The following is an 11,330-nucleotide window of genomic DNA, read 5'->3' as shown; positions in this document are numbered from 1 at the left end:
TAATAAGTAGATGCGGTATGATTTTTAATGAGACAACTATCCACTCGAGACAAAATGACGTAAATGTTAGGTCTCCGTACGGCCTTCAACAATTAGCAAAACCATACCTTTTAGCAAGCAATTGAAAGCTCCGACAAATTGAAGGTTGAGCAATTCAATTGAGAAACACAACGGTCTGATTTATGTTCAAAACAATAAGCGAAAAACAAATATGATATACAGTAACAAACGACAGCCACTGCATTACAGACTCTGAACTATAGACAGACACATACAGAATATGGCTGGTTTAAATGTTTGCGGGCTCCCAACCTTCCCCTCGCCTTAATCTGGGTAGAAGTGTAACAGCACAACAAACTATAAAAATCAGTTGAAAAGGACTTGCATCATCAGATCGATACAAAGCAAAATAATCAAGTTACATAAACACCAAAGACACAAAGAACCGATCTGTTAGTACATTGTATTTTCATTTACTGGAAGTTCCAAGCCAATAACAACTAATAAAAAAGTCATGATTCCAAGACAAAAAGTTTCTGTTTTTTTATTTTATTTCAGAATGGAGTTCTACTGCCATTATTCATCTTCATCTTATTATCTGTGATTTCTAGTCTAGTCGGGTCAAAAATAAGGCCGTACATAGTTTAAATGTACTTGTACTAAACAAAAGTATCTTGGAATTTTTAAATTATTTTTTTCGATCACATTTAATAATGTACATTTTATCATACTAAATACCAGACGGACAGAGCTTTTTCTGATATTATCCGAACTTAATGGTATAAAAGAAGAAAAATGCGTAAACGGGTTAAGTGATACTACACAATACACTAATACAATATGACAAAAACAGAATCATTTTGCCGATTTCGCTGACCAAATTTGGTTAACAAGGTTTTTTTTTCTTCTTAGTTAATTGGTAAATTGTGTAACTTCGTTTTTTTCACAAGCGCCTTCCAACAAACTATCAATATTAAGGTGAAACAAATATGTATTAATTTGAATCTAAACCATGAAAAATTTGACCAAAACCATGACAAATTTCTAGACACGTAACTGAACCATGTCAATCGCTTAACCAAACCATACCAATTTCGATATTTTGGTTATCCTGTGTTAATTTCTTAAAAACAACAATTTCAATTTAGATTGTTTGAGTTACATTATCGATTCAAACATGTAATTTGCTCTTTATTTGCTCATTTGAAGAGAACTGAGGCAATCTTTCAGGAAAGGAACCTAACTAATCCATGACCAACTTAACCAAACTATGACAAAATCACTGTACTAAACACTCCTCGATATGACGACGTCACTACCCGTGAATCTGTAAACAGTTTATTATTATGATGTAGAATATTATATATGATATTTTTTAAGTTATCTCCCATTGAACATAGAAATGTTGATCTTCTACAGAATCCTGTCATGAAACTTTGAAAAAAACAGTTTAAGTAAGGTGTATATTTGGGTAGAAAACGTTTTGAAGGTAGAACTTTTTAACTCTATATGTGATTCAGCGTGTAACCATTATCATTGTCTTTCCTCTTAGATAACTTGTTAGATCTATGAAAACGTTCTAAAAAGTCGAACGCTGTAATACTGGTGCTCACAAGGATTGGATTTTCCGTTCAATTATCTTTTTCCTGAAGTTTAGTCTCGACCTAAATCAGCATCCATCTTAGCCAACAACAATATATGTACGCCTGTCTCGTGCTTGTGTGTATGCGGTAGTATATATGTCCCCGTGTTTTTCTAGAAATTCAATGTTTGTGCATGAGATAATTTGTAGTAGTTGGAAACTATAAATATTAACTCTATCCTTTAATCCTGTGTGTCCAGTTTTCAAACAAAAAGTTTTATAATTTCCTATGTTCTGATGATTGTTCCAACTGTTATGATTATACTTACATTACATATTTTCTAAGGATATCATATCATCGTGATTGACAGACAACAATCACGAGATTTTTTAAGTCACAATACCAGACAACATCTTTGACCGCACGTGTGTTCCATGAAAAGGTTACAACAATGGGTAAGAAAGTTTTAACAAAACAATCGAAAAGTTTAATATGATCGATAATTTCATGGTTTTGGCATACAAATGTAAGTATTCTATTTTGCAGTTTAAAAGGATTGTATAATTTCAAGCTTCGACACTATGTACACTTGCTTTTAGTTTTGTACGATTTAATTTTGAAGCGCTTCCACGATTCATACAACATGTGGTTTGGTCGATGCTTTTACACCCTTATCATAGATATAAGAAGGTGTGGTATGAGTGCCAATGAGACAACTCTCCATCCAAGTCACAATTTGTAAAAGTAAACCATTATAGGTCAAATAAAATTGAGAATGGAAATGGGGAATGTGTCAAAGAGACAACAACCCGACCATTGAACAGACAACAGCAGAAGGTCACCAACAGGTCTTCAATGCAGCGAGAAATTCCCGCACCCGGAGGCATCCTTCCCCTAAACAAATATATATACTAGTTCAGTGATAATGAACGCCATACTAAACTCCAAATTGTACACAAGAAACTAAAATTAAAAATAATACAAGACTAACAAAGGCTAGAGGCTCCTGACTTGGGACAGGCGCAAAAATGCGGCGGGGTTAAACATGTTTATGAGATCTCAACCCTCCCCCTATACCTCTAGCCAATGTAGAAAAGTAAACGCATAACAATAAGTACATTAAAATTCAGTTCAAGAGAAGTCCGAGTCTGATGTCAGAAGATGTAACCAAAGAAAATAAACAAAATGACAATAATACATAAATAACAACAGACTACTAGCAGTTAACTGACATGCCAGCTCCAGACTTCAATTAAACTGATTGAAAGATTATGTCTTCATCATATGAATATCAGGCACAATCCTTCCCGTTAGGGGTTTAGTATCATACCATCATAACATATATGAGAAGAACATAACCCGTGTCATGCCAACAACTGGTTTTTAAATAAATGTGTTTAGTGCCGATGCAAAGACCCTATAAGTGAATAATATATAGTACGGCCTTCAGGCTAGTAAAGCTATTATAACCTACAAAAAGAAGCATCCAATTTCTAAATAAAGTCTTGTCTGTCAAAATGATAGAAGTTATACATGATGATTTCATTAGTTTTATATGAAACGATTTGCTTATCCTTCTGGAGCACCCGAAATCATCCCCGGTTTTGGTGGGGTTCGTGTTGCTCAGTCTTTTAGTTTTCTATGTTATGCTTTGTGTACTGTTGTTTGTTTTTTTGTCCATTTCGTTTTTTTTTAGGCATGGCGTTGTCAGTTTATTTTTGATTTATGAGTTTGAATTTCCCTTTGTTATCTTTCACCTCTCTGTAACTCTTTCATGTATTTCTTTTCAAGACATTTACAGGGGTTATCGATGAATTGAAAATAATGAAGTTCTCCTGTGTAACTTTTGTTTTTTAAAGGGCTCTTCCACATTATGACAGTGTAATATTTTAAACAGGAACCACTGGATTTAACGACTCCACGATCGAACGTAAGAATATTTTATGAAAAAAAGCAGTTAATATATGAAACTGTCTTAATGATTATGTTATAGTGAACAATACACAGACAGAGAAAAACCATACGACAGATAAATACTGAACCTCAGAGAATTGGCGGTGATCCATGACTTCCAATTTTTTTTTTTTTTACATTCCAAAATTAATTGATATCGTTATAAAAACATATGTTTTGTCACAAACTTGTTTATAAGTTCCCAAATAATTGTAAAAGCAGTAAAAGCACAAGTCAGCAGATCATACTTTTTGAAGTTGAACATTTCGAGAATACAATTATAAATGGCGATGTACATTCTTGCAGAATTAATTATGCTGATACTTAGTGCTGCCCTTGTGGTATTTTGTAGTTGATTTCATTCGGTCGTTGTTGAAACGTTTTCGTCTACAATTTATTTTTACTATAAGTAGAAATTTCAGTAATAAAAGTACTAAAATTCGTTATAGCTATCATTTTTTTTTTATTATATTAATACTTCAAAACGACATTGTTGGTTGCTTTGCCAGTCGGGACAAAACACAAAAAAAGTCAAAAAACAAACAAACAAACAACAACAAAAAAAAAACAACAAAAAAAAAAACAACGCTTTTCTGCATTTTAAATAACTCATAATTTTTACAGTATGACAATAGCATTAAATTCACGTGAATTCCATTTTTTCCGAAATGGTGCTTAGTGAGCTGATTTGAAAAATTTATCAACTGCTTCCGGCTATTAACGCATGCCTTTCCGTCACTTTATCGCATGGCATTCCGACATTACTCGGCAAATTCCGGAAAATACACCTCAATTGTACGTTTTCAATGAAAAACATAGCAAAGAAGGGTTCAAAACAAATATTAGGAAACAGGAAAACATATAATGTAAAATGCAAAACAAATGATACAATAAATGCCTTCGGCTCTTGGGCTGATATTGAACCTTGGTCTGATAATACATCTGATATGAAAAATGCCGATATTATTGTTTAAATAGTAAAACATGACCACACACGCACATCATCATCTAAGTTAAGCATTGTTTTATTTTTTGTTTTGTTTTTTGTTTTTTTTTCTTCCGACAAACTAATTTTCTGTCCAACTTAGATGTTAATCGGAGAAGAAATCACAAGTCTTTTTGACCTGTTATGTATCCAATTTGTATTTAAGCAAATAAATCTGTTTAAACTTGATCTAAAAACAAAAAGACCTGTAGATTTGATTTAGTTTCGAAACGGAAAACCTTTTTTGTATTCAAGGTTAACAATAGACATCTTTACTTGATTAGACAATGTTTATGTTAGAAATAGAGTTTTGGCGCTAGAAAAGAAGTAGGGTACGTCATTTGTTTTATTTATTTCACCAAAAGAACAATAATCAATGAAAAATTATAAACCCTGCCTGAATTTGCCAAATGCCTACAAATTTGATCAATTATTTAATTCGTCAATCAAAGTTGTGCTTGAACAACTCTGTAGATTTATCAAAAATACAGTTGCGACAGTCAGTCCACCAAGATAATTTTCTTGTTGTTGAACATGTACATTATTCACATATCCACGTTATGTTTGTATTGTATTATATATTTTCCATGTAGCTATGTAAAAGTTTATTAGAATAAAGAATTCATTCATGTAAATTCATTCATACGTTATATTCTTAAAACATTTTACATATTTCAATGAAATCAAAATGTAATCTATAGTCCTGTGTAATGTTGCCTATGTTTTTTCTACGTCGAAAGACATCCTTAACAATAAAAAATATTTGTATCTGAAAAGCAATATTTCTAAAGAAACCTTGTCATCGGTATTGCTTGATGATTCGATAGTCAAAACTTACTAAAATCTAAAAAAAATTGCTGTTTTAGCTACGTTTAGGCATTTATGTTTTTTGTCATATGATTATAAATATTGAAGTCATAAATTTGTTAAATATAAACAGTAGACAATGGGGGCAATTATATTGTGAATTTTAGCTGGGAATAATATACTCCATATATATTAAGTCCCAGATTTAAGTAGAGAAGAAAAAACAAAAAAAACAACATTTTTCAGTCGTACCTCGTGCGTTAACCACTGAGGCTCCAGTCGCAAGAATTAATTCACGATGAGGGGTGTCGGAAACATGCTGAGGGTAAAATTTTCCTGATTCAAAAAATTGTTCTAACAGTGTTCTTTATGTGTAGTATAGGCTTTTACGGATTACGTTTAATAAAAAGTTTGAGGAATTTTTAAAGATTGTAGGAAAAAATGTTATTTGAATGACTATCTTTATCAGGTAAAAAGTTGGTGAAACACAACAAAACTTGGATCTCTATAAAAAAGAATATTTTATTAAAACAATTTTTCAACACCTGTATTACATAATGAGAGTATGATTCCTAGCTTGCTAATTATTTGAATGCAATATAGCTGAGTAGGACACACTTGAAATATTGTTAATCTGTGGGAAAGCGTATTTTCCATTCCAAATTATTTACGAAGTACGTCACAATAACTAAACTAATACAAACATTAAATCTAAAGTTGCAATTTCATTACAAGACAATACAAATTTAGTTTGTGAACTTAGCATTCCGGAAATGTGGCAAAAAAATAGCTTATCATTCCGGAAATATAGACAAAATAGCTTATATATAATTCCGGAAATGTGGCCAAAATAGCTCATCATTACCGGTTGCTTAAAATTATGGACGCATGGTTACTGTTAAATGCCAAAATGTAACCATGTGAATGCTCGTGCTAGTTCGCCTTATTTTAGTGTGTTGCTGCATCATTGATATCTATCTAACATGTATATATATATATACCAATTCAAATCATATACCAAGTTTTGCATTTCACCTATCTACCAACGTAGAAATAATATATACTTCAAAGCAAGATGTAAACATTTTCGTATCAGTAAAAAAGAAGATTAAGACACAGTTGCATTGTATGCTAACGGTTTGATTAACTTTGTTAAATGAAGCCTTTTTGACAACATATGAATTAATATGCATGCAGCACTGCAGTCATGTATGATATTAAACAAGATTAAAGTTAGTGAGCCTAAAGTGTAAAGCCTATACCTTTGAAATTTGCATCTGTACCACATATGAGTCTACATCTAGCTCTTGGAATTCAATAGTTGCCAATAATTGTTAAGCAAGGAAGCAACCAACCAATCAGTATTTAATACTGGTTCTCTGTAACAATTTAAACTCTTATATAGGGAGTGTGGCACGCATGGTCATGGATTTTCTTCAAACTTCACACACTTACTAGTCTTGATGAAACAAACAAAAAATGGCAAAATTTTGGTTGCTAAGCATATCGGTTGCCATAGCAACCGATGACCAGTTTTACCTCTTCTGAATATTTATGATTTTAAGCTGAAAAGGGCTATTTTCAGCATAATTTTTCCTAATAAATAATTAAGAGAATGAATATTGTTTTATGATTTTATTAAATATATGCATTTTATTAATGTAATTTAATAACTGATATTTTTATATTTCATTACAATCATAATCACATATACCCCCCTTTTTATGTGGTTTGCATTAGGTAAAAAATACCCTTTTGAGGTCATTTTTGAATGCTCACCATAATTGTTTGCGGACACCTGAGTTAAAGTCAACCATGACTTCATAAATATCATAGTGTTATCTTATCAATGATGCGAAAAAGTAATGGGGAAGTATGTCTCAATATTTTGTTACCATGGATACAAAATGCTTAGTTTTCATTTTTTCAGAAATTTTTTTTTTTTTTGAAAATTTAAAAAAAAATGTTTTAAAACCTAATTCTGCAGTCAGAAAAATATAAATAAATATACAATATGTAGAAATTATTGTAATCATCAAAATTTTCAACATATTCATATTTAACGGTATTATAGTTTTAACTCTATTGCTATGGAAACAATTTCATTTTGATACACAAGTTTAAAACAATTTTGAAAAAAGTTTCAGTTAGTTTCTTAAATGTGCACAAAAGTAGGAAAACTAAAACACTTATTAAGTTTCACTGTATACAAACATGTGTATATATAAATGATTTTGCTAGTATAGTATTTCGATAATGGTGTTACCACTTGAAGGAAACAAACACAATTTCTCTATTCTGGATAAAAGTGCTGATTATAAAGAAATTTCCGTCTGTTTTCATGATCATGAAAAATATACAAAAAACAATTACTCAATCTAGAAAAAAACAAATAAAATCATTTAAAAAATTACATATTCAAATGTACAATATTTGCCATTGAATGTGTTGTCATGGAAACAAGTAGTTCATTTGCAAAAATACGGATAAGTACTAATTTTTACAAATGCGTTTTAATGAACTTCGATACATATAACAATGAATGTATACAGTTTTGCTTACATAAGCAGGTTTTCTTGTATTTGAGAAATATAAAAAATATTCCAGGCATTATTAGTGATAGTGTTGCCATAGAAACAACAAATTACATGTATATGCATAAACTTGGAAAACACTTGAAAATAGACTAAATCTCTCATACAAAAACTCTCTTCTGTAAATTTTAAATTTAATGCAGTGTCAAAGAATGATGGCTTTTACAAGTCAGGCCATCAACTAGTATTCAAATGCTGTAGTGAAGATTAAAGATCAAAGTGCCACTTGGTGTTGACAGTTTTGAATTTTAGCTACTAGCTGCTAACTATCTATACACAAGATTAAGAAGATACAATTAGAACATTGACAGTTCAAGAAAGGCCAAAGATTTTGTAAAAATGAAATGATCGATTAGTTATGGTTTGCTTTGTGTCCAGTGTCAAATATCTCATGCATATTTCAGAAGAGAACAAAATCAATAAATTTAATAGGAACATTGTTGGTCCAGTGCTAGTTTACTGACCCAAAATTAATTAAAGGCAATAATTTGATACACTTAAATACAATAATAATGTAGAACAAAAAGAGTCAGACGTTGGTTCTCTAAGTAAATGATAATTGACAATCTAACTTTTCTTTCTATAAAGGAAAAAATACATATATTACGAGCTGTTTATTTTTCTTATTCATTATTGAACTCAATGTTGAAATGGCAAAGCATGTAACGCTATACGTTTTGAATAATGTTGTATTATTGGATGATGAGTATCTACATGAAGATCATTTTTGAGGTGAAGTTGAAAAAAATAGACAATTTCAAAAAGGTCCGGCAATATCGGTAGGCTGGGATGAAGGCGGACATATCACTGGAAATCGGGATCAATTGGACAAGGACAGAAATTTCAATAGGTCAACTTGGGTGTCCCTAAAAAGAATTAACACAAGGGTTCTTTAGCAAACAAAGGGCGTAACCAACAATGGCGGGTACTGTCGGCCGTTGACCCGATGGTCCCTCCTATCCATCCGACACATTTCTTGTTTGCCTATCTGGCCAGGAGGAATTTTCGAGATTTTCCAAAAAGATTCGTTTCCCTACGAGGACCCGCGGAAAATCTGTCAGATGGTTGCTGCGGGTCTTAAAACGAGCAGTGGGGGGAAGTATACCATCTGGACAATTTTCATATAAGGGGACCCACTGAATGCCTCAAGTGATGGCCCGCTACATTTATGCTTCAGTGATTCCATATGAAATCAACCAAATATTTCCAATAAATAAGGAGGGGACGGGCCCTCAGGGCCCCTGGGTCCGCCTATGGTAGCACTATCTTAACATTAGTATTAGGCATTGGATTATTGAAATTTGAGAAAATAACAATTATCTTTATGGATTTTTAGCAGCAAATTAAAAAATATTGACGATAAATTATGATAACTCTTTACTGTGAAAGGGTAACTTTAAAAGAATTATATACATTTACATATAATTTGATTTTCACTGAACATGCTGAAAGCCCATTACAGAAAGATGTTTCTCAAAATTAGAATATTGTCTTTCTTTTAACAAAAAAAAATTAGATTTTACTTTGAAACAGGACTCAATGTTTATAACATATAATACATGTGACTTTTTGTCCTTGTCTTTTTGTCTGTGACTTTCTGTCCTATAATCTGACCGTTATCATGACCAGGAAAAATGACTTTATACCTATTTATATGTAATAGGTTTTGCATCAAATTTATAGAAATACTTAGATTGAACCATTACTTTTATCAAGTAAGAAAATATAAAATGCTTTTCAAACATATTAGCAAACGATAAATGTATTGACTTTCGGGAACATTTGGCATACCTCAAGTTAAGTCGTTGAATATGTTTACTTATATTTTATTAAAATATTTTAAACTACCAAGATATCGTGCATGCAGGGGCTCGGGCATACCTCAAGTAGTCCGCGAAATGTTTAATTTTTTTATGAAAATATTTAAAACTACCAAGATATCCTACACAAGTCTCGGGCATGCCTTAAGTTGTACGTGGAAATAATTATTTACTGTTATGAAAATATTAAAAAACAATTATATTGGATTTATCAACTTACATGTATTTTTGGCCTACTTCACACCTTTTGTGTGTTACTTTATATTTGTGATCAAACGTGTTAAATTATAACCGGTAATATACAACATAATTTACAATATACTACTCAATACCATAAACAGTTTAAATAACCTGGTGCCCGTCACAGTACCCTAAACTGTTTTTCCCAGTTTTTTTTTTATTATTTGATAAAGACTTTACCATTCAATCTAATGGTTTTTTTTTATATAAATTTTACGCAAATCCTATAAGATATAAATAAGTATTAGGTAGTACAACGATCAGGACACAGTCAACGTTGGTAGGTCAATTTTTTTTTTACCCAAAAACATATATTTTCCCCCCTTTTTTTTATTATATAAAATAACACAGAAATTTTCATCGGTTAGGTCATTGCTGTTGTTGGTCAGGTCATTGTTAACGTTAGAAGGGTCACGTTTTCGGAATTTTTCGGAAGTTTTGTATATTTTTTTGTATATTTTTTCATATAGTTATATATTAGATGATCAAATTTTATTATATTTCAAATTTAACATAAATCCTTTAAGAAATAAAAAAGTAATGAACATTTTCATTTGGTCCTGTCATTGTCAGCGTTGGTCAGGTCACGTTTTATGAAGATTTAAAAGTTTTCTATATTTTTTCTTATATTTATGTATTAAATGGACTTAATTTATAGCAATTCAAATTTGACAAAATGTTTAAGAAATAAAAAAAGTTATTAGCATTTTCGTTTTGGTCCAGTCATTAGTGTAACCCGTCAAAGGGAGATAATTCGTATTGTGAGGAATATTGCACAATGACCATTTTTTAGAAATTAATTTCAGATGTTTCTAGGTAGATTCCCCATAACTTTTTTTGATTTTTGATAAAAACAAGGCTGAAATTAATTGTTTTTGTGTCTCTTTTTAATAGATGTAGCCGCATAATTTCACAGCACTACACCAAATATTGTATTTATCTCAAAATTCCCAACTTTCTCCGCTGTTACCATGGTAACTAACCAATATATATATCGGTTGGCATTATTTTTCTGACTAGGCTAATAGGATATACATATCAGCCAATTTTCAGAAAGATCGGTGACTATGTGTGCCGAAAAAGTTTAAGTGGTTACAGAGAATGAGTATTAATTGATTGTCCTGTCTGTAGTTTTATAATTCAATTACGTGTCAATATATTCTTCAAATTCTTAGTTTTTCTGATTGTAAGGAAAATATTTTGATGTTTATTTTTACATGAAAAGATTACAAGGTTTTAATAATGATTTAAAAAATGAAAAATACAATCATATTTTTTATGTGCCTGTTCCAAGTCAGGAGCCTGTAGTTCAGTGGTTGTCGTTGGTTCATGTCTGTCATATTTGTTT

The sequence above is a fragment of the Mytilus californianus genome, unplaced genomic scaffold (assembly GCF_021869535.1).
Source record: "Mytilus californianus isolate M0D057914Y unplaced genomic scaffold, xbMytCali1.0.p SCAF_4, whole genome shotgun sequence".
Classification (NCBI taxonomy): domain Eukaryota; kingdom Metazoa; phylum Mollusca; class Bivalvia; order Mytilida; family Mytilidae; genus Mytilus; species Mytilus californianus.
The sequence above is the reverse complement of the archived record's forward strand: the minus strand, read 5'-3'. Positions refer to the sequence as shown.